At 46.2% G+C, this 23,006-nt stretch overlaps 1 protein-coding gene and 1 long non-coding RNA gene across 4 annotated transcripts in view; both read right to left on the minus strand.

The window, feature by feature from the left end:
* LOC120977488 (zinc finger protein 260-like) overlaps positions 1-23,006 on the minus strand; it is a 244,578-nt gene that overhangs the window by 188,710 nt on the left and 32,862 nt on the right. The gene's annotated exons all lie outside the window — the stretch shown is intronic.
* On the minus strand, positions 727-12,342 carry LOC120977511. Its single transcript, XR_005773914.1, has 3 exons — positions 12,331-12,342; positions 4,053-4,057; positions 727-856 (listed from the first exon to the last, which is right to left on the minus strand). It is a non-coding gene; the product is annotated as an uncharacterized LOC120977511 (long non-coding RNA).

Consider the following 23,006-nt stretch of genomic DNA (forward strand, 5'->3'; position numbering starts at 1 on the left):
TCTTGAATGGATGACTCAGTCATCCACTTCGTCCCAAGTGACATTAGACACCCTCAGCCAAGAGTCGGTGGGTTCGTCAGACCCAACCATTAGTTGGCATGGCCCGGGAGCAGGCCCTGTGCCCTCACCTGCCCTCAACCTGCCTCTGTCCTTTTCCCTCAGCCAGATAAGTATTATATGCTGCAGGCTCAGCTCCACTATACAGCGAGGACCAGCTACTAGAGGACAATCAGCAGCTACTGGCCAGCCAAGATGTGGAGGAGACATCCGCCGCTTCCTCCGGTAGGTGGCCAAGTAGTGTTGAGGAGAGTGGCGTGGGAGCTGGTGTTGCGAGCGGTGAGGCTCCTGACCCAGAGACCATTGATGAGGACATCAGTGACGTGCAGACAGTACTCAATGATGATAATGTAGCTGATCGCACTTGGGAGCCGGGTGAATTAGGGGCTTCATCATCATCGGGAGAAGAGGGTGGCAGCTTGCCTGTGAGGAAGCGGCGGAGCCAGCAAGTTGCTAACGTGGCCGGGAGTCAGCAGGGTGGCAGCAGTGGGAGGTCGGGAACCAAACATGCCCGGGGTAGAACACCCGCTTTGCAGGAGCCTATCTGCCCGGAAAGTAGTGTTGCAGGGGTTCACGGAAGCAGTGGCGGAAGCAGACAGTCAGTGCGGAGTGTTGAGAGTAAAATCACCTACTTGGCGGTGTGGCAGTTTTTTTTTAAGCCGTCGGAGGAGGTGAACATGGCCATTTATAGAATCTGTGGGCAGAAGGTGAAGTGTGGCCAGGGTGCCAATTTTGACTTCACGGCCCTGTGTCAACATATGCAGCGTCAGTAGTAAATTTGAAAATAGGGGGCACCACCCTATAAATGCACATCCGACAATAGCCAAGTAATAAAATATATAAAGTTTATTAAACACACCAACAAACACACATTTAAAAATTGTATACAATATGAACAGCGTGTCGGTGTCAGAATAAGTATCACCGACACATACAGAGTCCACTGAACGTCCACTGAATAGGGACATGCAATATAACCCAGCTATACAAAATGTGCACCTATAAACAACATAGAGAAAATGTCAGATAATGTAAGGCCACTAATGAATAAAGACAGACCACAATGAGGTCGAGTAGCAAGAGCCAAAATCTGTATAAACAGCTGGTGCAGTGGACCTGAATAGATGAGTAACGCCCAACGCGTATCGCCGGCGCAGTCCGCGTCACTATAAAGTGGCCTGGGAGAACCGTGGCTCCGATGTGGTGGTCCAGCCTGCTACAGCAACCGCTGCATCACCCAGTGGCATGCACCCGGTTTCAGGCAGTCAAGGCTCCACCACCTCAGTCGAAAGGAGCTGTCTGTCCTTCCCATCATCTGCTGGTCCTGATGCTCTTGCTCCTCCTCCTCCTCGTCAGTCATTCCGTCAGCAATCGATCACCGAAGCGATTGCCAAGAGACAACAGTATGCGTGCACTCATCCAACGTGCTCCTGGCCAAGTTGCTAGTGCTGCAGTCCCTACCTTTCCAAGTGGTGGATTCTGCACCTTTCAGAGAACTGATGGCTTGTGCCGAGCCAAGGTGGAGAGTCCCAAGCCGTCATTTCTATGCCAAAAAGGCAGTACCAGCCCTGCACAAGTATGTGGAACAGAAGGTGGGCCAGTCCTTGTGTCTGTCGGTGTCTGCCAAAGGGCACGGCAGCACCGACGTGTGGAGCTGTAACTACGGTCAGGGACAATACATGTCCTTTACGGCCTACTGGGTGAATGTGGTTCCTGCACAGCCACACCAGCAACTTGGCCAGATGACGCCGCTTCCGCCTCTACGTTCTCACTCCGTTGGTCCTGCAACAATGTCCGCCTCTGCCTCCTCATCCTCCACCATGTCCTCAGCCTCCACTGCAGGGACAAGTCACAGTGCCCCTCCAGCATACCACATGTGCAGGGCACGGGAGTGTCATGCTGTTCTGCACCTCGTTTACCTGGGTGAACTGAGTCACACAGGTGAGGAACTGCTCCGTGTACTTCAAGAAATTGAATCCTGGCTTTCTCTGTGACAACTCAAAATCGGAACCATGGTAACCGACAACGGGAAGAACATGGTGTCGGCGCTGCGTCAAGGAGGGCTGAGCCATGTGCCCTGCATGGCGCACGTGTTCAATCTGGTTGTCAAGCGGTTCCTGAAGTCTTCCACCCATCTGCAAGACATCCTAAAAATGGCCAGGAAACTTTGCAACTTTGCATGCACTTCAGCCACTCGTACACCGCAAAGTACACCGTCCTTGAGCTGCAGCAGCAGAACTGCATCCCCCAACATAGGCTGATATGCGACGTTTCCACCCGTTGGAATTCCACTGTCCATATGTTGGACCGACTATACGAACAGAGAAAGGACATAAACGATTTCTTGATGATCCAAGCGGATAGGAGTACTCCCCTGTGTAACTTTGATGTCAGCCAGTGGCAGCTCATGCGTGACACCTGCTGTTTGCTCAGGCCCTTTGAGGAGGCCACGTTGCCAGGACTACGGGATGCACAACGTCATTCTACTGCTTCATGTCCTGGAACAGATGCTGGTAAATCTGGCTGGTCAGGGGACAGGAGACGTGGCGCCTAGATCTCACGGCCACATGAGCCCTGTGGAAACTGAACTGGAGGAGGAGGACATTTGAGCACATGCAATATGTAGCGAAATGGGTCATTTTTAAACACAGGTGACAGGAGAGGAGGAGCAGGAGCAGCCGGAGGAGAACAGGGCAATGAGGAAGATGAGGCAGAGGACCCTGACACACTGTGGCAGTATGCAGTGGAGGGATGCAGGCTCATTTGGCCTGATGCAGGCTCATTTGCTTGCGTAGTGACAGCCGAATTCTCAGCATTCGGCAGAGGGATGACTTCTGACTCTCCAACTTGTTGGACCCGCGCTACCGGTACAAAATGGGGGCCTTTTTTACATCCGCTGAAGGAAGGAAAAACTGAACTACTATAGAGACATCCTATGTAGTCAGTTGGCCGCTGCCTATCTGCGCCATCGTCCATCCTCTCGCAGGTCTGACCGGGGGGAGCCTCTGCGCTCAGGTTCCTCTGCAATGGTTGCTGTGGCAGGATGGGAAGTAGGAGAAGTGTCACGGGTAGAGTCACGGGTATCAAGATAGAGCAGAGGTGCACCCTCTGAGCTGCCACCCGGTCCCCTGTCCCTGCCTACTTGCACCACCCGCCATAGGTGACGGAGCACAACTGGGCGACAGTCCCTAACCTACTAAGTGCAAGCAGAGTGAAAGAGACAGCAGTCGAGGTCAAAATCCATAAACAAGTCGAGGTCAAAATCCGAGAGGTAGCGTGAAGGTACAGGGAGCAGGCAGAAGAGGTGTCAAGAGGCGGATCAAGGTTCAATTCCAGAGGTAGCTTAATAACAATAAAGTACACAGCCTATAGGACGAAAATCACAGGCAACCTGTAGCCAGCAAGCCACCTGTATCTACAGGGGGAGTGAGGGTCAAGTGACGTGGCCAGCGTCACATGACTGACAGCCAGACAAGTCAAGCACCGAGTGATCAGCTCGGCGCTCAAGGCAGACCTAAGAGCAGGGAGCCTCCCAGCCAGCAAAGCTGCCCTGGGAACGAGGCCAAACACAGATCCTTGCTCCCAAAGCTAAGCAGCAGGTCTGCGGCTGATGGGAGACCGAGTGTGCCTTCGGTGCCCCATTACAAGAAGTTCCAGCTCCATCAGCAGCAACTTTAGTCTAGAGTCGCTGATGAGCAGCTTTCTTCACCCACCTAGTGAAGAAACTACTCACCAGCAGCAGCAGCTAGACCTGGAGCAGGACCTGAACCAGCAGGTGGTGGCATAATTGGACAGCACCCTGCCACCCCACATTGAAGATCCGCTGGACTACTGGGCAGCCAAACTGGATTTGTGGCCGCAACTGGCAGAGTTTGCCTTGGAAAAGCTATCCTGCCTGGCCAGTAGTGTGGCATCAGAGCGGGTGTTTAGTGCAGCGGAGGTAGCTTAAAGGGGTTGGCCACCATAAGTAAAGAAAACAATAAAGTGCCCCAGACAATAACTAAAGCCAAGAGGAATTTGTATCATGACAGATATACTGTATATATATCATTTTTCTACTGCATTTAGCATAGCATGCTCCCATTAATGAGAGTCTGTGTGGGTGGAGCAGCTGCAAAGTGAAAGTAAAAATCCCAGCATGTGCAATGAGCAGAACACTGGGTCAGTGGGCATGCTATGCAGTGGGTCAGTTTATATGTATAAGTTCGTGACGCCAGTTGCAGCTTGCGCAGGTACTATAGAAGGGCCATTTAACCACCTCAGCCCCCTTAGCTTAAACACCCTTAATGACCAGGCCACTTTTTACACTTCTGACCTACACTACTTTGACCGTTTATTGCTCGGTCATGCAACTTACCACCCAAATGAATTTTACCTCCTTTTCTTCTCACTAATAGAGCTTTTATTTGGTGGTATTTCATTGCTGCTGACATTTTAACTTTTTTTGTTATTAATCGAAATTTAACGATTTTTTTGCAAAAAAATAACATTTTTCACTTTCAGTTGTAAAATTTTGCAAAAAAAAACGACATCCATATATAAATTTTTCTCTAAATTTATTGTTCTACATGTCTTTGATAAAAAAAAAATGTTTGGGTAAAAAAAAAATGGTTTGGTTAAAAGTTATAGCATTTACAAACTATGGTACAAAAATGTGAATTTCCGCTTTTTGAAGCAGCTCTGACTTTCTGAGCACCTGTCATGTTTCCTGAGGTTCTACAATGGCCAGACAGTACAAACACCCCACAAATGACCCCATTTCGGAAAGAAGACACCCTAAGGTATTCGCTGATGGGCATAGTGAGTTCATAGATCTTTTTATTTTTTGTCACAAGTTAGCGGAAAATGATGTTTTTTTTTTGTTTTTTTTTTCTTACAACGTCTCATATTCCACTAACTTGTGACAAAAAATAAAAACTTCCATGAACTCACTATGCCCATCACGAAATACCTTGGGGTGTCTTCTTTCCAAAATGGGGTCACTTGTGGGGTAGTTATACTGCCCTGGCATTTTAGGGGCCCAAATGTGTGCGAAGTAGTTTGAAATCAAAATCTGTAAAAAATGGGCGGTGAAATCCGAAAGGTGCTCTTTGGAATGTGGGCCCCTTTGCCCACCTAGGCTGCAAAAAAGTGTCACACATGTGGTATCGCCGTACTCAGGAGAAGTTGGGCAATGTGTTTTGGGGTGTCATTTTACATATACCCATGCTGGGTGAGAGAAATATCTTGGCAAAAGACAACTTTTCCCATTTTTTTATACAAAGTTGGCATTTGACCGAGATATTTTTTGCAGCCTAGGTGGGCAAAGGGGCCCACATTCCAAAGAGCACCTTTAGGATTTCACCGGCCATTTTTTACAGATTCTGATTTCAAACTACTTACCACACATTAGGGCCCCTAGAATGCCAGGGCAGTATAACTACCCCACAAGTGACCCCATTTTGGAAAGAATACACCCCAAGGTATTCCGTGAGGGGCATGGCGAGATCCTAGAATTTTTTTTTTTTTGTCACAAGTTAACGGAAAATTATGATTTTTTTTTTTTTTCTTACAAAGTCTCATATTCCACTAACTTGTGACAAAAAAAGAAAAAAACTTCCATGAACTCACTATGCCCATCACGAAATACCTTGGGGTGTCTTCTTTCCAAAATGGGGTCACTTGTGGGGTAGTTATACTGCCCTGGCATTTTAGGGGCCCGAATGCGTGAGAAGTAGTTTGAAATCAAAATCTGTAAAAAATGACCGGTGAAATCCGAAAGTGGCTCTTTGGAATGTGGGCCCCTTTGCCCGCCTAGGCTGCAAAAAAGTGTCACACATCTGGTATTGCCGTACTCAGGAGAAGTTGGGCAATGTGTTTTGGGGTGTCATTTTACATATACCCATGCTGGGTGAGATAAATATCTCGGTCAAATGCCAACTTTGTATAAAAAAATGGGAAAAGTTGTCTTTTGCCAAGATATTTATCTCACCCAGCATGGGTATATGTAAAATGACACCCCAAAACACATTGCCCAACTTCTTCTGAGTACGGTGATACCAGATGTGTGACACTTTTTTGCAGCCTAGGTGGGCAAAGGGTCCCACATTCCAAAGAGCACCTTTCGGATTTCACCGGCCATTTTTTACAGATTTTGATTTCAAACCACTTCTCACGCATTCGGGCCCCTAAAATGCCAGGGCAGTATAACTACCCCACAAGTGACCCCATTTTTGAAAGAAGACACCCCAAGGTATTTCGTGATGGGCATAGTGAGTTCATGGAAGTTTTTATTTTTTGTCACAAGTTAGTGGAATATGAGACTTTGTAAGAAAAAAATAAAATTAAAAAAAATCATAATTTTCCGCTAACTTTTGACAAAAAATAAAAAATTCTAGGAACTCGCCATGCCCCTCACGGAATACCTTGGGGTGTCTTCTTTCCAAAATGGGGTCACTTGTGGGGTAGTTATACTGCCCTGGCATTCTAGGGGCCCTAATGTGTGGTAAGTAGGTAAATGACCTGTGAAATCCTAAAGGTGCTCTTTGGAATGTGGGCCCCTTTGCCCACCTAGGCTGCAAAAAAGTGTCACACATGTGGTATCGGCGTATTCAGGAGAAGTTGGGCAATGTGTTTTAGGGTGTCTTTTTACATATACTCATGCTGGGTGAGAGAAATATCTCGGCAAAAGACAACTTTTTTCCATTTTTTATACAAAGTTGGCATTTGACCAAGATATTTATCTCACCCAGCATGGGTATATGTAAAATGACACCCCAAAACACATTGCCCAACTTCTCCTGAGTACGGCGATACCAGATGTGTGACACTTTTTTGCAGCCTAGACGCGAAAAGGGGCCCACATTCCTTTTATGAGGGCATTTTTAGACATTTGGATCCCAGACTTCTTCTCACGCTTTAGGGCCCCTAAAATGGCAGGGCAGTATAAATACCCCACATGTGACCCCATTTTGGAAAGAAGACACCCCAAGGTATTCAATGAGGGGCATGGCGAGTTCATAGAATTTTATTTTTTTTGGCACAAGTTAGCGGAAATTTTTTTTTTATTTTTTTTTCTCACAAAGTCTCCCTTTCCGCTAACTTGGGACAAAAATTTCAATCTTTCATGGACTCAATATGCCCCTCACGGAATACCTTGGGGTGTCTTCTTTCCGAAATGGGGTCACATGTGGGGTATTTATACTGCCCTGGCATTCTAGGGGCCCTAAAGCGTGGAATATAAATGTCTATAAAATTTTACGCATTTGGATTCCGTGAGGGGTATGGTGACTTCATGTGAGATTTTATTTTTTGACACAAGTTAGTGGAATATGAGACTTTGTAAGAAAAAAAATAATAATTTCCGCTAACTTGGGCCAAAAAAATTTCTGAATGGAGCCTTACAGGGGGGTGATCAATGACAGGGGGGGTGATCAATGACAGGGGGGTGATCAATGACAGGGGGGTGACCAGGGAGTCTATATGGGGTGATCACCCCCCTGTCATTGATCACCCCCCTATAAGGCTCCATTCAGATGTCCGTATGTGTTTTGCGGATCCGATCCATGTATCCGTGGATCCGTAAAAAACATACGGACATCTGAATGCAGCCTTACAGGGGGGTGATCAATGACAGGGGGGTGATCAATGACAGGGGGGTGACCAGGGAGTCTATATGGGGTGATCACCCCCCTGTCATTGATCACCCCCCTATAAGGCTCCATTCAGATGTCCGTATGTGTTTTGCGGATCCGATCCATGTATCCGTGGATCCGTAAAAAACATACGGACATCTGAATGCAGCCTTACAGGGGGGTGATCAATGACAGGGGGGTGATCAATGACAGGGGGGTGATCAGGGAGTCTATATGGGGTGATCACCTCCGTCATTGATCACTCCCCTGTAAGGCTCCATTCAGACGTCCGTATGTGTTTTGCGGATCCGATCCATCTATCAGTGGATCCGTAAAAATCATACGGACGTCTGAATGGAGCCTTACAGGGGGGTGATCAATGACAGGGGGGTGATCAATGACAGGGGGGTGATCAGGGAGTCTATATGGGGTGATCACCTCCGTCATTGATCACTCCCCTGTAAGGCTCCATTCAGACGTCCGTATGTGTTTTGCGGATCCGATCCATCTATCAGTGGATCCGTAAAAATCATACGGACGTCTGAATGGAGCCTTACAGGGGGGTGATCAATGACAGGGGGGTGATCAATGACAGGGGGGTGATCAGGGAGTCTATATGGGGTGATCACCTTCGTCATTGATCACTCCCCTGTAAGGCTCCATTCAGACGTCCGTATGTGTTTTGCGGATCCGATCCATCTATCAGTGGATCCGTAAAAATCATACGGACGTCTGAATGGAGCCTTACAGGGGGGTGATCAATGACAGGGGGGTGATCAATGACAGGGGGGTGATCAGGGAGTCTATATGGGGTGATCACCTCCGTCATTGATCACTCCCCTGTAAGGCTCCATTCAGACGTCCGTATGTGTTTTGCGGATCCGATCCATCTATCAGTGGATCCGTAAAAATCATACGGACGTCTGAATGGAGCCTTACAGGGGGGTGATCAATGACAGGGGGGTGATCAATGACAGGGGGGTGATCAGGGAGTCTATATGGGGTGATCACCTCCGTCATTGATCACTCCCCTGTAAGGCTCCATTCAGACGTCCGTATGTGTTTTGCGGATCCGATCCATCTATCAGTGGATCCGTAAAAATCATACGGACGTCTGAATGGAGCCTTACAGGGGGTGATCAATGACAGGGGGGTGATCAATGACAGGGGGGTGATCAGGGAGTCTATATGGGGTGATCACCTCCGCCATTGATCACTTACCTGTAAGGCTCCATTCAGACGTCCGTATGTGTTTTGCGGATCCGATCCATCTATCAGTGGATCCGTAAAAATCATACGGACGTCTGAATGGAGCCTTACAGGGGGGTGATCAATGACAGGGGGGTGATCAGGGAGTCTATATGGGGTGATCACCTCCGTCATTGATCACTCCCCTGTAAGGCTCTATTCAGACGTCCGTATGTGTTTTGCGGATCCGATCCATCTATCAGTGGATCCGTAAAAATCATACGGACGTCTGAATGGAGCCTTACAGGGGGGTGATCAATGACAGAGGGGTGATCAATGACAGGGGGTGATCAGGGAGTCTATATGGGGTGATCACCTCCGTCATTGATCACTCCTCTGTAAGGCTCCATTCAGACATGCGTATGTGTTTTGCGGATCCGATCCATCTATCAGTGGATCCGTAAAAATCATACGGACGTCTGAATGGAGCCTTACAGGGGGGTGATCAATGACAGGGGGGTGATCAGGGAGTCTATATGGGGTGATCACCTCCGTCATTGATCACTCCCCTGTAAGGCTCCATTCAGACGTCCGTATGTGTTTTGCGGATCCGATCCATCTATCAGTGGATCCGTAAAAATCATACGGACGTCTGAATGGAGCCTTACAGGGGGGTGATCAATGACAGGGGGGTGATCAGGGAGTCTATATGGGGTGATCTGGGGTGATCTGGGGTGATCAGGGGTGAATAAGGGGTTAATAAGTGATGGGGGGGTGTAGTGTAGTGTGGTGCTTGGTGCTACATATTACTGAGCTACCTGTGTCCTCTGGTGGTCGATCCAAACAAAGGGGACCACCAGAGGACCAGGTAGCAGGTATATTAGACGCTGTTATCAAAACAGCGTCTAATATACCTGTTAGGGGTTAAAAAAATCACATCTCCAGCCTGCCAGCGAACGATCGCCGCTGGCAGGCTGGAGATCCACTCGCTTACCTTCCGTTCCTGTGAACGCGCGCGCCTGTGTGCGCGCGTTCACAGGAAATCTTGTGTCTCGCGAGAGGACGCGTATATGCGTCCGGAGAAGGAATCAATCAACCACCTCCAGGACGCGTCGCTGCGTTCGGCGGTCCGGAGGTGGTTAAGATGGTAATGAGCTCACGTACTAGGTCAGGAATGCCAGAGGGGGATATTGTCTCTGTATTGTGTCAACGGTGTCTCCTACCTGTAGTACGGCTGGACTCCTGTATCGCGGCTCACATGCAACAAATTTGAGTGCTGTTATTAGGAGTAATGGAGGAATGATGGAATTCCACACAGAGAATAGGGTCCAACTTGCCTTTACTTGATGTTATAATATGCAGCTTTTGATCCATACAATGTACAGCAATAGTCTAGAGTCCCAGCAGGTATTGGCAATATGTGGCAGGAATTTACATATATTCTGCATCTGGTACATACGCCTATAGAATCTGGCAGGTAACTATCTTCTGCTCTGTCTGTGGTCTGCTTTCTTTGGGTCTGACTAGCTTTGGAGGTACTTATCTTCTCCTTGTATTGGAATCTTTACTTACAGGACTGCTCACAGGGTATGGTGGTTTCTTCCTGGAGATCTGATAGTTCTGAAGATGGCTGCTTACTTGGTCACCGGCTGAGGTAAGGGACTCAGGCTGAGAAAGTTGATCTGGGGCCTCATCCGAGACTTTGATCCTTGGTTGGGGTCCCTGTTTCTGGGAGCTCCTACTAACACAGCCTACCCCAATAGGGGGGTGGCTCACACTCTCTAGAACTTTCCTTCCTCCCTCTGAAGTAGGATGTGGGAACATTCCACTCCTCCTCAGATAGGGGGAAGCTAGTCTGGAATGGTATCTTCCAGTCTATGTCTGTTAACTAGCTAACTGTAGACTGCCTACATATTGCTGCCACCTGCTGGTGTACATCAAGAATTACAGCATATACATATTAAACAGTCCCAGCAAATCCAGATTATATAAATGCAATGCCAGATTACACAGGATGATAACACATTCACACTTTAACATTATATAGCAGGGTGACAGAGTTTTAGTGACATACTCAGGGATGTTACACATGCATCACAGCAAGCATCTCCAGGGGAGCGGTCACATGACATCTCTGCCTACTTGTGATGCCATAGTGACAACAGCACATTAGGTGTCATTTCATCAGTGCCTTAGCATACCTCCCAACTTTAGAATAGAAGGAAGAGGGACACTACGTGCCCAAGGTTACTTTCACACTTGTGTTTTTTGCGGATCCGTCATGGATCTGCAAAAACGGTTTTGTTACCATAATATAACCGCATGCATCCGTCATAAACGGATCCATTTGTATTAGGTCTTCTATAACCATAACGGATCCATCTTGAACACCATTGAAAGTGAATGGGGGACGGATCAGTTTTCTATTGTGCCAGAGAAAACGGATCCGTCCCCATTGACTTACATTTTGTTCCAGGACGGATCCGTTTGGCTCAGTTTCATCAGGGGGACAGCGTTTTGGTGTCCGCCTCCAAAGCGGAATGGTGACTGATCGGAGGCAAACTGATGCATTCTGAGTGGGTCCTTTTCCATTCAGAATGCATTAGGGCAAAACTGATCCATTTTCGACATACCTCCCCCGTACCAGGACCGCCACTGAAATCCGGGACTGTCCTGCCGGATACTGGAAGGAGGTATGGATTTAGGCCTCATGCACATGACCATAGCCTGCCTGTGCCTGTATTGTGGCCAGCGAACAGGGGGTCTGCAATATATAGGCACCAGCCGTGTGCGCACCGTATCAAGTGATGGCTCTGAAATCCGAAAGATACGGTGTGGTCTGGAATGGAAGCGCAGATCGGAAACCTATGGAGTGCATCCATGGGTTTTCTGTCCATGCCTCCGCACTGCGAAAAAGTACTGTCGGATGCAGATTGCAGACCCCATTTAAATGAATGGGTTCATGTCTGCAGACAGTGGACACACTGTCGGTGCCCATGCATTGCAATGTATACACACACACGTGTGTAAATATATGTATATAAATATGTATATATACATATGTGTATGTATATTCATATATATATATTTATATGTACACATACTTAGGCTCCATTCACACATCCGCAATTCCATTCTGCATTTTGTGGAACGGAATTGTGGACCCATACATTTCTATGGGGCTGCACGACCCGCACTTCCGGGTCCGCAATTACGATCCTGAAAAAAATAGAACATGTCCTATTCTTGTCCGCAATAGCGGACAAGAATAGGCATATTCTCTTAATGCCAGCAATGTGCGGTCCGCAAAATGCAGAACGCACATTGCCGCTGTCCGTGTTTTGTGGATCCGCAAAACACACACGGATGTGTGAATGGACCCTTAGACATAAATACATACACACACACATATATACATATATATACACATACGGTCAGTGCCCATGCATTGCGGACCGCAATGTATATACACATATAAATATATTAAACACGTGTGTTATATTTTGTGTATGAATAAATATGTATGTGTGTATATATATATATATATATATATATATATATACAGTACAGACCAAAAGTTTGGACACACCTTCTCATTCAAAGAGTTTTCTTTATTTTCATGACTATGAAAATTGTAGATTCACACTGAAGGCATCAAAACTATGTATTAACACATGTGGAATTATATACATAACAAACAAGTGTGAAACAACTGAAAATATGTCATATTCTAGGTTCTTCAAAGTAGCCACCTTTTGCTTTGATTACTGCTTTGCACACTCTTGGCATTCTCTTGATGAGCTTCAAGAAGTAGTCCCCTGAAATGGTTTTCACTTCACAGGTGTGCCCTGTCAGGTTTAATAAGTGGGATTTCTTGCCTTATAAATGGGGTTGGGACCATTAGTTGCGTTAAGGAGAAGTCAGGTGGATACACAGCTGATAGTCCTACTGAATAGACTGTTAGAATTTGTATTATGGCAAGAAAAAAGCAGCTAAGTAAAGAAAAACGAGTGGCCATCATTACTTTAAGAAATGAAGGTCAGTCAGTCAGCCGAAAAATTGGGGAAACTTTGAAAGTAAGGGCTATTTGACCATGAAGGAGAGTGATGGGGTGCTGCGCCAGATGACCTGGCCTCCACAGTCACCGGACCTGAACCCAATCGAGATGGTTTGGGGTGAGCTGGACCGCAGAGTGAAGGCAAAAGGGCCAACAAGTGCTAAGAATCTCTGGGAACTCCTTCAAGACTGTTGGAAGACCATTTCAGGGGACTACCTCTTGAAGCTCATCAAGAGAATGCCAAGAGTGTGCAAAGCAGTAATCAAAGCAAAAGGTGGCTACTTTGAAGAACCTAGAATATGACATATTTTCAGTTGTTTCACACTTGTTTGTTATGTACTGTATATAATTCCACATGTGTTAATTCATAGTTTTGATGCCTTCATAGTCATGAAAATAAAGAAAACTCTTTGAATGAGAAGGTGTGTCCAAACTTTTGTTCTGTACTGTATGTGTATGTATATAATATAAGGTTAAGAGATAGATATTGTTTATTAATATCAATAGTTATGAACAACAATATCTGGGGTTACTGGTATGAAAAGGGTGGAATATTACCAATTAGCAGATGATATCAGATTATACCGCAGCTACAGTATGTTGTCTTGGTATCACCAGGAATAACACACAACTCTTGCAGATATAACATAAAATACACCTTTACTTAAATACGATGTACTACAACATATACAAATACTTTCAATATCATGGTCATATACATGCACCATGTAACTGGCCTATAGTCTAAAAATATAGACAAAAGATACTTAGCTTAGAATGTAAGGTGGTCCCACTTCCTCCATCTAAGACCTCACAGGAAGCTGGTCTGCCTAGGAATGCCCCAGTGGCTAGGTGTATTTCTACTATATATAAATTGTATAGACCTAATAGGTATGTATACCCTTGTAATTTATATGCAAGTCTATATATAATATATATGCCCCCAATCGCGGGTGCCCCCCCAGCCACTGAATCCTCCTGCAGGCACATCCCAGCGCGCCTGCAGGGAGGAGATGCCGCCTGGACAACTGGACAATTGTGGGAATATCAAAAGACAGATGATCAAAGAGATCCTCTGCCTTTTGCTAAACACCTCCGGCAGGGCCAGAGATGTTATGCGCAAGAAGGACATGGGAACAAAGCAGGGGCGTAGCTTAAGGCTCATGGGCCCTGGTGCAAGAGTTCATCTTGGGCCCCCTACCCTGAATACCCCTTCCTAACACCACCAGACCCCTGTGCTCCCATGCCCGCCCGCCCAACGGCCGAGCTAAAATCTCAGCAATACATTTTATATTCTGACCCCCATAACCTTTTATTTTTATGTGTATGGAGCTGTGTGAGGGCTCATTTTTTGCGGCCTGTACTTTTCATTGATACCATTTTGGGGTGTGTATGACTTTTTGAACACTTTTTGTTCAATTTTTTGGTGGGAAGTGAAGAGACCAAAAATCGTAGAATCAGCCATTTTAACAGTTTTCTTCCATCTTGCCGTTTATATGGGATAAATATTTTTATATTTTAACAGTACAGGTGTTTTCGCATGTGGCGAAACCCTTAATGTTAATTTTTTTATTTGTTTTTATTTTAAGTTTTAGGAAAGGGTGAATTTCATTTTTGTATATTCTTTAAAATATATATTTTTCTTTTTTTTACTCTTTTTAAGAGTAAATGTAATACAGTATAGTTCTGCTGCATGCACCTACACACACACAGCTTCACCATACACATTACATATCTAGCTCTGCTGCACACACATTCACACACGGCACCACCGTACACATTACATACACTGCTCTGCAGTAGTTTATACAGACAGTTCTTCTGACCAATTGCAGTGCTGACTCCTCCCACACAAGTGATCATGACATCATCAAAGGTCCTTTATACTACCAAACGGCCAGGTCCTGTAGCTCTGTAAGGTCTACCCTAACAGTTGTGACTAAATACTATACTCCGTAAGGACCTGGTCCTCACCAGTGATAGGAAATAGCCGACTCTACAGGAGCTGTCTATTTCCCATCATTTGTAGGGACCTCTTCTGCTTCGTGGATCTGGTTATTGAACTCTGTTAGGATTTAGTTGTTTCTCAATGACTTGGCTAAATCCCCTTGTCTATTAGGACCTGGTCATTAACTATGTCCAGTAACACGTCTTCTACATGGATACAGTGTTATAGTATACAAAAAAGTTATATAGGTGACTATTGTAGAATAAGCCTCTTTTATGTTTATTTTTATTTCTGAAAAATCTTTACAATAAACAATAAAAAAAAGAAATATCATGTGACTTCTGATCACTTGTATCTTCAGCAATGTCGTTCCTGTGATATTCACGGTAAAGCGCTTTGCAGAAACATCTGGTCATGTGGTCTCTGTACTTTCCTTGCATGGATTATACTTACCTGCTCAGTGGCACCCGCGTCGCTGCAGATTTCTGTATGGCCACTGCTGCATCTCCATGTCGTTCGGATCAAAACATCCAGTGACGGGGGCATTTGGTGACGGGGGAGCAGCCAATAGCAGGCCGCAACGGTGACCAGACGAAGGGGGTTCGTTCCAGTCGCGGCCTGCTATTGCCTGCTCTCCCCGTTGCCAGATATTTTGATCCGAGTGACGGGGAGATGCAGCGGCGGCCATGCAGGAATCGGGAGTGACGCGGGTGCCCTGAGCACGTATAAGCCATACAAGGGGCCCGGGCATTGGCGGAGATATTTTCAGATAACCCCTTTAACATTATTTGTTTAAAAAACAAATTAGAAATTTCCTATATTCTCAAAAGGACCTTTTCCATCTATTTTGTACTAGGGAGGATTCATACTTCTGAGGTCCTTTGCAAGGATAGGATTTAGCCGACTCACAGTGAAGTGCCTATTTCCCGTACTCCAAAAGGACCTTTTACCTCTATTATGGAGGATTCATACTGCTGAGGTCCTTTTCAGAGATAGGATTTAGCCGACTCACACTGAAGTGACTATTTCCCGTACTCCAAAAGGACCTTTTCCCTCTATAATGTACTAGGAACGATTCATACTGCCGAGGTCCTTTTCAAGGATAGGATTTTGGCTCCATTCACATGTCCGCAAAATGGGTCAGAAATTTTGTGGAACTGGTGAGGACCCATTAATTTCCAATGGGGACGGAAAAGATGCGGACAGCACACTATGTGCTGTCCGCATCCACACTTCCGTTTTCGCAAAAAAAACACATTACTTACCGGTAATTTCCTTTTTATCAATCCTCCATGATGGCATACCATGAGAGATGACCCGCCTCCAACCAGGTAGGGACAGGAAGAATAAATTTGACCCTCCTCCGGCTCCTCCTCAGTGTCCTTCTGAACCGACAGCCTAGAGAGTTTTTTCTCTTTTTTTTTTTTTTTGCACTTACACCAATGTTTAACTCACACCAATGTTTTTCCACACCTATATATACCAAATATTAGTTGTTGTTTGCTTTTTTATTTCTGGGGGGGAGGGGGGACCCATGCCATCATGGAGGATTCATGAAAAGGAAATTACCGTTAAGTAAAATGGTTTTTGCCCTTCATCCTCCATGACGGCATACCATGAGATATAACAGATTAATCCTTTAAGGACGGACTATAGCCTGCAAACTTTCCTTCCAAAGGAAAGATCTTGCTTTGCCGTAGTATCCACTCTGTAATGTCTGGTAAATGTGTGAGGACTTGACCGTGTTGCAGCCCTACAAATTTGTTCTATGGAAGCATTTGCTTTTTCAGCCTAGGATGTAGAGACTGATCTTGTAGAATGGGCTTTTAGATTTCCTGGTGGGGTCACACCCAGGGTATTGTAGGACTCAGATATAGGCATTTTTATCCATCTGGACAAGGAATTTTTTTGTGGCTTTATGACCCTTATAAGTCCCTAGGAACTGTACAAATAGGTAGTCTGATCTCCTGAAGGGTTTTGTGGCTTCTAGATAAGCCGGGATGGCTCTCCGTACATCCAGTTTGTGGAATTTAACTTCCCCTTCCGATTTTGGATTAGAACAGAAAGAGGGAACCGTAATTTCCTCCTGTCTGTGGAAATGAGTAACAACTTTAGGTAGGAAGGAATTGTCTAACCTAAACACTACTTTGTCAGTGAATACCGTAAAGAAAGGGTCCACAATTTTCAGGGCCTGAATTTCACTTACCCTACGCGCTGAGGTAATTGCCACTAGGAATAACGTTTTCAGTGTAATATATTTTAACGGGACTTCTGAAAGAGGCTCAATGGGGCCTAAAGTTAACACAGACAAGACTAGATTAAGATCCCAAGGGTCTTAGAAAGGGTCTTAATCTATCTGCTCCTCCCAGATATCGGATGACCCAAGGATGGGCTGCAATCCTTTTATCAAACACGGAACTGATATGTGGACCCTTAAAGTATTTGGGCGCAACCCTTTCTCAAATCCAGATTGTAAAAATCCCAATATAGTTTGAATAGAGAGCTCCTGGGATGAATATTTGGACCGGTAACACCAGCCGCAGAATCTTTTCCAGACTCTGGAATAAATCCTGGAGGTAATTTCCTTCCTGCTGGCTGCCATGGTGTTAATTATGGAATCTGATAAGCCTTTAGCCTCTCAGATTCCAGGCAGCCAGATGTAATTTTTCCACTTTGGGGTGGTGAACTGGACCCTGGGACAATAGATCTTGCTTCCAGGGAAGCATCCACGGGCTCTGTACTGACAGGAGTTTTAGAAGAGGGAACCAGGACTTTTTTGGCCATAATGGTGCTATCAATATCACATGGGCTCTGTCCTGACGAATCTTTTTTAGTACCCTGGGTTTTAGAGGAAAGGGAGGAAAAGCATATGCCAGGTGAAAGTCTGATTTTTGGGACAGGGCATCCACCCCTATGTTCCCGCCGAAGGGGTTTAGGGAATTTTTTTTTTTGTGTTTACTGCGGAGGCAAACACATCCACCTGCGGGATCCCTCATAAGGAGGTTATCTGTAGGAAAACCTGTTCCTCTAGACTCCACTCTGTCGACTTCAGTGATACTCTGCCTAAAAAGTCTGCTTTTGTGTTTAAAGACCCTTTTAAATGTATCGCTGACAGGGATTTTAGATGAACCTCTGCCCAGGAGAATATTTTTCCTGCTATTTCGCTTAGCTTAGCCCCACACTTCTTGTTCCTCTTTGATAGTTTAGATAGGCTACTAACGTCGTGTTGTCCGATCCTATTTGTATGTCCTTCCCCACTGTATATTGGGATAGTACTTTTAGAGCTTCCCAAACCGCAGAGAATTCCTTCTGGTTTGAAGAGAGATCCATCTGATCCCTGGACATCTGGTCTTGACAGGAGTGATGAGAGCAATAAGCTCCCCATCCCCATAGACTTGCATCGGTTGAGACCTATCTGTAGATTACCGGGAGACCAGGCAACTCCTTCCCTCAGGTGATCTGGATCTATCCACCACTGTAGGGAATGATTTACCCAAGAGGGAATTTGAACTATCTGATATATAGATTCCTGATTTCTGTCCCAACATCCCAATAACCACTGTTGGAGGATCCGAGTGTGGAATTGGGCCCATTTGACTGCGGGAATACATGATGTTAGTGTGCCCAACAGTCTCATAGCTTCTCTGATCGTACAAACTGACTGATTTTTTTACCTTTCCTATTACTCCTGTCACCTTTTCGGTTGGAAGAAAGGTTTTTTGATGGGTGGAATCCAGACGAACCCGTAGGAAAATTAAACTCTGTGAAGGGCAGGGGTTTGATTTCTCCTAGTTTATCACCCAACCTGTTTGATACAGAGTCTGGCAAGTCTGAAATAGATTCTTCTCTAGACATTCTCTCGAATCTCCCACAATTAGAAGATCGTCTAGGTAGGGGATTATTAAGATGTTTCGTCTCCTTAAGTGAGCCACTAACTCTATCATTACCTTTGTGAACACCCTCGGAGCTGAGGTGATCACAAAGGGGAGGACTTGGAACTGAAAATTATGTAACTTTGTTCCCAGAAAGACTGCAATACGAAGAAATTGTTTTGCTCTTTCGCATACCGGAATATGGTAATACGCATCCTTCTAGTCTATTGATGCTAAAAAAGTCCCCTTCTTTTAACAGGTTTATGGTGGTTTTTATGGATTCCATCTTGAACTTTTCGTATTTTATAAATCTTTTCAGACTATTTAGGTTTATTATCAACCGAAAAGTTCCATTTGTTTTTTTTTTACCAAAAACATGGTTGAATAGTAACCCGACTTTTGTTGATGAGGAGGGACAGGGATAATAGCCTTCTGAGCCAGAAGATTTTAGATACCTTTCTCCAGATTTTCCTGGAGAAGAGACGATTTTTGTATCGGTGTCACTTTGAACACATTTATAGGAGGGGGAAGACGAAAGGAAATATCGAGTCCTTTTGATATGATATTTAGAACCCAAGGGTTCATGGTGATATTTTCCCATTCTTTTACAAAGAATCTTAGCCTTCCCCCTACCTGAAGCCTGGCATCATTGTTTGGACATTTCAGAATTTTTGGGGTTGAATAAGAAGCCTCTGCCTCTTCCAGTTTTCTGACTTTTCCCTCTGGACCACTGTCCCTCTCTGTCTGATCTTTTGGACTGAAAGAAACTTCCTTTTTTAGTATTACGAAAGGGAAACTTCCTTTTGTTCGACTCACGTGGGAAGGATTTTTTGGAATCTGCTGCCTTTTCTAAAATAGTCTCCAAGTCCTGTCCAAACATTAGGTTACCATGAAAGGGCAGATTACATCGTTTAATTTTGGAACTAATGTCCCCCGTCCAGGATTTCAACCATAGAGCCCTTCTGGCCACTACTGTTAACCCAGTGGTTCTTGCCGCCATTCTAACTGACTCTGCCATACAATCAGACAAGAAATCTACCGCCTTTAGTAAGAGGGGAAAAGAGTCTTTCAACGTATCATAAGACGTCCCTTCTCTAAGAAGAGATTCTAATTGTTGTAACCACTTTTTAAGGGACAGAGACACAGAGGTGGCGGCTAGATTGGGTTTAAAAATTCCTGCGGCAGCTTCCCTAATCTTCTTTAGGCTTGAATCTACCTTTTTATCCATGGGGTCTTTTAAGGACCCCAAGTCCTCAAAGGGAAGGGCATTAGAACCTTTAACCAACTTGGAAAGTGACGCATCTATTTTAGGGCATGAAGTTAAAGGGTTTCTATCATCACAAAATTCGTTATGTAGCTGGCTGACATTAGCGATGTGCTCCCTAGTAGTAAAGGTCACCAAGGCTGTTTAATGTGTGTGTCTGTTACATCATACATAGGCCCTGATTTATCAGAACTTCACTCCAGAATTCTGGCATCAAAAAGTCGCAAAATATGGCTTTTGCAACTTTTTTTGCCATTAATTGCGGCAAATTTTGCGACTTTTTGCATTTTTACACAACTCATGTCAGTTTTGTAATATGGATGGAAAAGTGGGTGTGGTTAGCTATGTTAATGATTATTACTCCAGATTTATCATTGAGACTTTTTAAAAAAGTCACAATCTCACTCCAGGAGGGAAAAATAGGAAAACTGGAGGAGCTTCTCTAGAAGAAGTGCTGGGTGTAAGAACAAGCCACATTTATCAGACAACCTGTGACATGTAATGAAAGTAGAATAAAGTTCTCCAACACAGACTCAAGCAAAATTGACTTCAAATATTCTCCTCATGATAAATTCCCCCAGAGTGCCATCGGAGAAACATACACGGCTACAGTTTCCCAAAGTATATAGTTATTTTAAAAAAATTAAAATAAAACGGGATAATTGACGGAAAAAAAAAAGACGACAATTATTTGAAATGTTTACATATTTTATTCATCTAAAACATAACATTTATTTAACCACAAATTATGGTTATCCCTATAAAAAAAAATGCAGGATTAAAAATAGTAAACTAAACAGTAATGTAGGGCACGTCACACTGTTTCAAAGAGGACCTTTTTTTATCTGGTGAGATGCTCCCATATTGAGACATATGTGCTGCCCGTTCCATGCACTGGGGACCGCAATAACCAACGTAATCTTGCCCATATCAGCGATTTGTAATCTTCTACAAAGGAGTGGCAATATTCTAACACTTCTGGTCCCCCATGTACCCCCAGACTACACCCACACTGTTACCAGCACCCCACTGGTCCCCTATGTACCCCCAGACTACACCCACACTGTTACCAGCACCCCACTGGTCCCCTATGTACCCCCAGACTACACCCACACTGTTACCAGCACCCCACTGGTCCCCCATGTACCCCCAGACTACACCCACACTGTTACCAGCACCCCACTGGTCCCCCATGTACCCCCAGACTACTCCCACACTGTTACCAGCACCCCACTGGTCCCCTATGTACCCCCAGACTACACCCACACTGTTACCAGCGCCCCACTGGTCCCTAATGTACCCCCAGACTACACCCACACTGTTACCAGCACCCCACTGGTCCCCCATGTACCCCCAGACTACACCAACACTGTTACCAGTACCCCACTGGTCCCCCATGTACTCCCAGACTACTCCCACACTGTTACCAGCACCCCACTGGTCCCCCATGTACCCCCAAACTACTCCCACACTGTTACCAGCACCCCACTGGTCCCCCATGTACCCCCAGACTTCACCCACACTGTTACCAGCACCCCACTGGTCCCCCATGTACCACCAGACTATACCCACACTGTTACCAGCACCCCACTGGTGCCCCTGTACCCCCAGACTACTCCCACACTGTTACCAGCACCCCACTGGTCCCCCATGTACCCCCAGACTACTCACACACTGTTACCAGCACCCCACTGGTGCCCCTGTACCCCCAGACTACTCCCACACTGTTACCAGCACCCCACTGGTGCCCCTGTACCCCCAGACTACTCCCACACTGTTACCAGCACCCCACTGGTCCCCCATTTACCCCCAGCCTACTCCCACACTGTTACCAGCACCCCACTGGTCCCCTATGTACCCCCAGACTACACCCACACTGTTACCAGCACCCCACTGGTCCCCTATGTACCCCCAGACTACACCCACACTGTTACCAGCACCCCACTGGTCCCCCATGTACCCCCAGACTACTCCCACACTGTTAGTAGCACCCCACTGGTCCCCTATGTACCCCCAGACTACACCCACACTGTTACCAGCGCCCCACTGGTCCCCCATGTACCCCAGACTACACCAACACTCTTACCAGTACCCCACTGGTCCCCCATGTACTCCCAGACTACTCCCACACTGTTAACAGCACCCCACTGGTCCCCCATGTACCCCCAAACTACTCCCACACTGTTACCAGCACCCCACTGGTCCCCCATGTACCCCCAGACTACTCCCACACTGTTACTAGCACCCCACTGGTCCCCTATGTACCCCCAGACTACACCCACACTGTTACCAGCGCCCCACTGGTCCCCCATGTACCCCCAGACTACACCCACACTGTTACCAGCACCCCACTGGTCCCCCATGTACCCCCAGACTACACCAACACTGTTACCAGTACCCCACTGGTCCCCCATGTACTCCCAGACTACTCCCACACTGTTACCAGCACCCCACTGGTCCCCCATGTACCCCCAGACTACTCCCACACTGTTACCAGCACCCCACTGGTCCCCCATGTACCCCCAGACTACACCCACACTGTTACCAGCACCCCACTGGTCCCCCATGTACCCCCAGACTACACCCACACTGTTAACAGCACCCCACTGGTCCCCCATGTACCCCCAAACTACTCCCACACTGTTACCAGCACCCCACTGGTCCCCCATGTACCCCCAGACTACTCCCACACTGTTACTAGCACCCCACTGGTCCCCTATGTACCCCCAGACTACACCCACACTGTTACCAGCGCCCCACTGGTCCCCCATGTACCCCCAGACTACACCCACACTGTTACCAGCACCCCACTGGTCCCCCATGTACCCCCAGACTACACCAACACTGTTACCAGTACCCCACTGGTCCCCCATGTACTCCCAGACTACTCCCACACTGTTACCAGCACCCCACTGGTCCCCCATGTACCCCCAAACTACTCCCACACTGTTACCAGCACCCCACTGGTCCCCCATGTACCCCCAGACTACACCCACACTGTTACCAG

The sequence above is a fragment of the Bufo bufo genome, chromosome 8, assembly GCF_905171765.1.
Source record: "Bufo bufo chromosome 8, aBufBuf1.1, whole genome shotgun sequence".
In the NCBI taxonomy this organism is placed as follows: domain Eukaryota; kingdom Metazoa; phylum Chordata; class Amphibia; order Anura; family Bufonidae; genus Bufo; species Bufo bufo.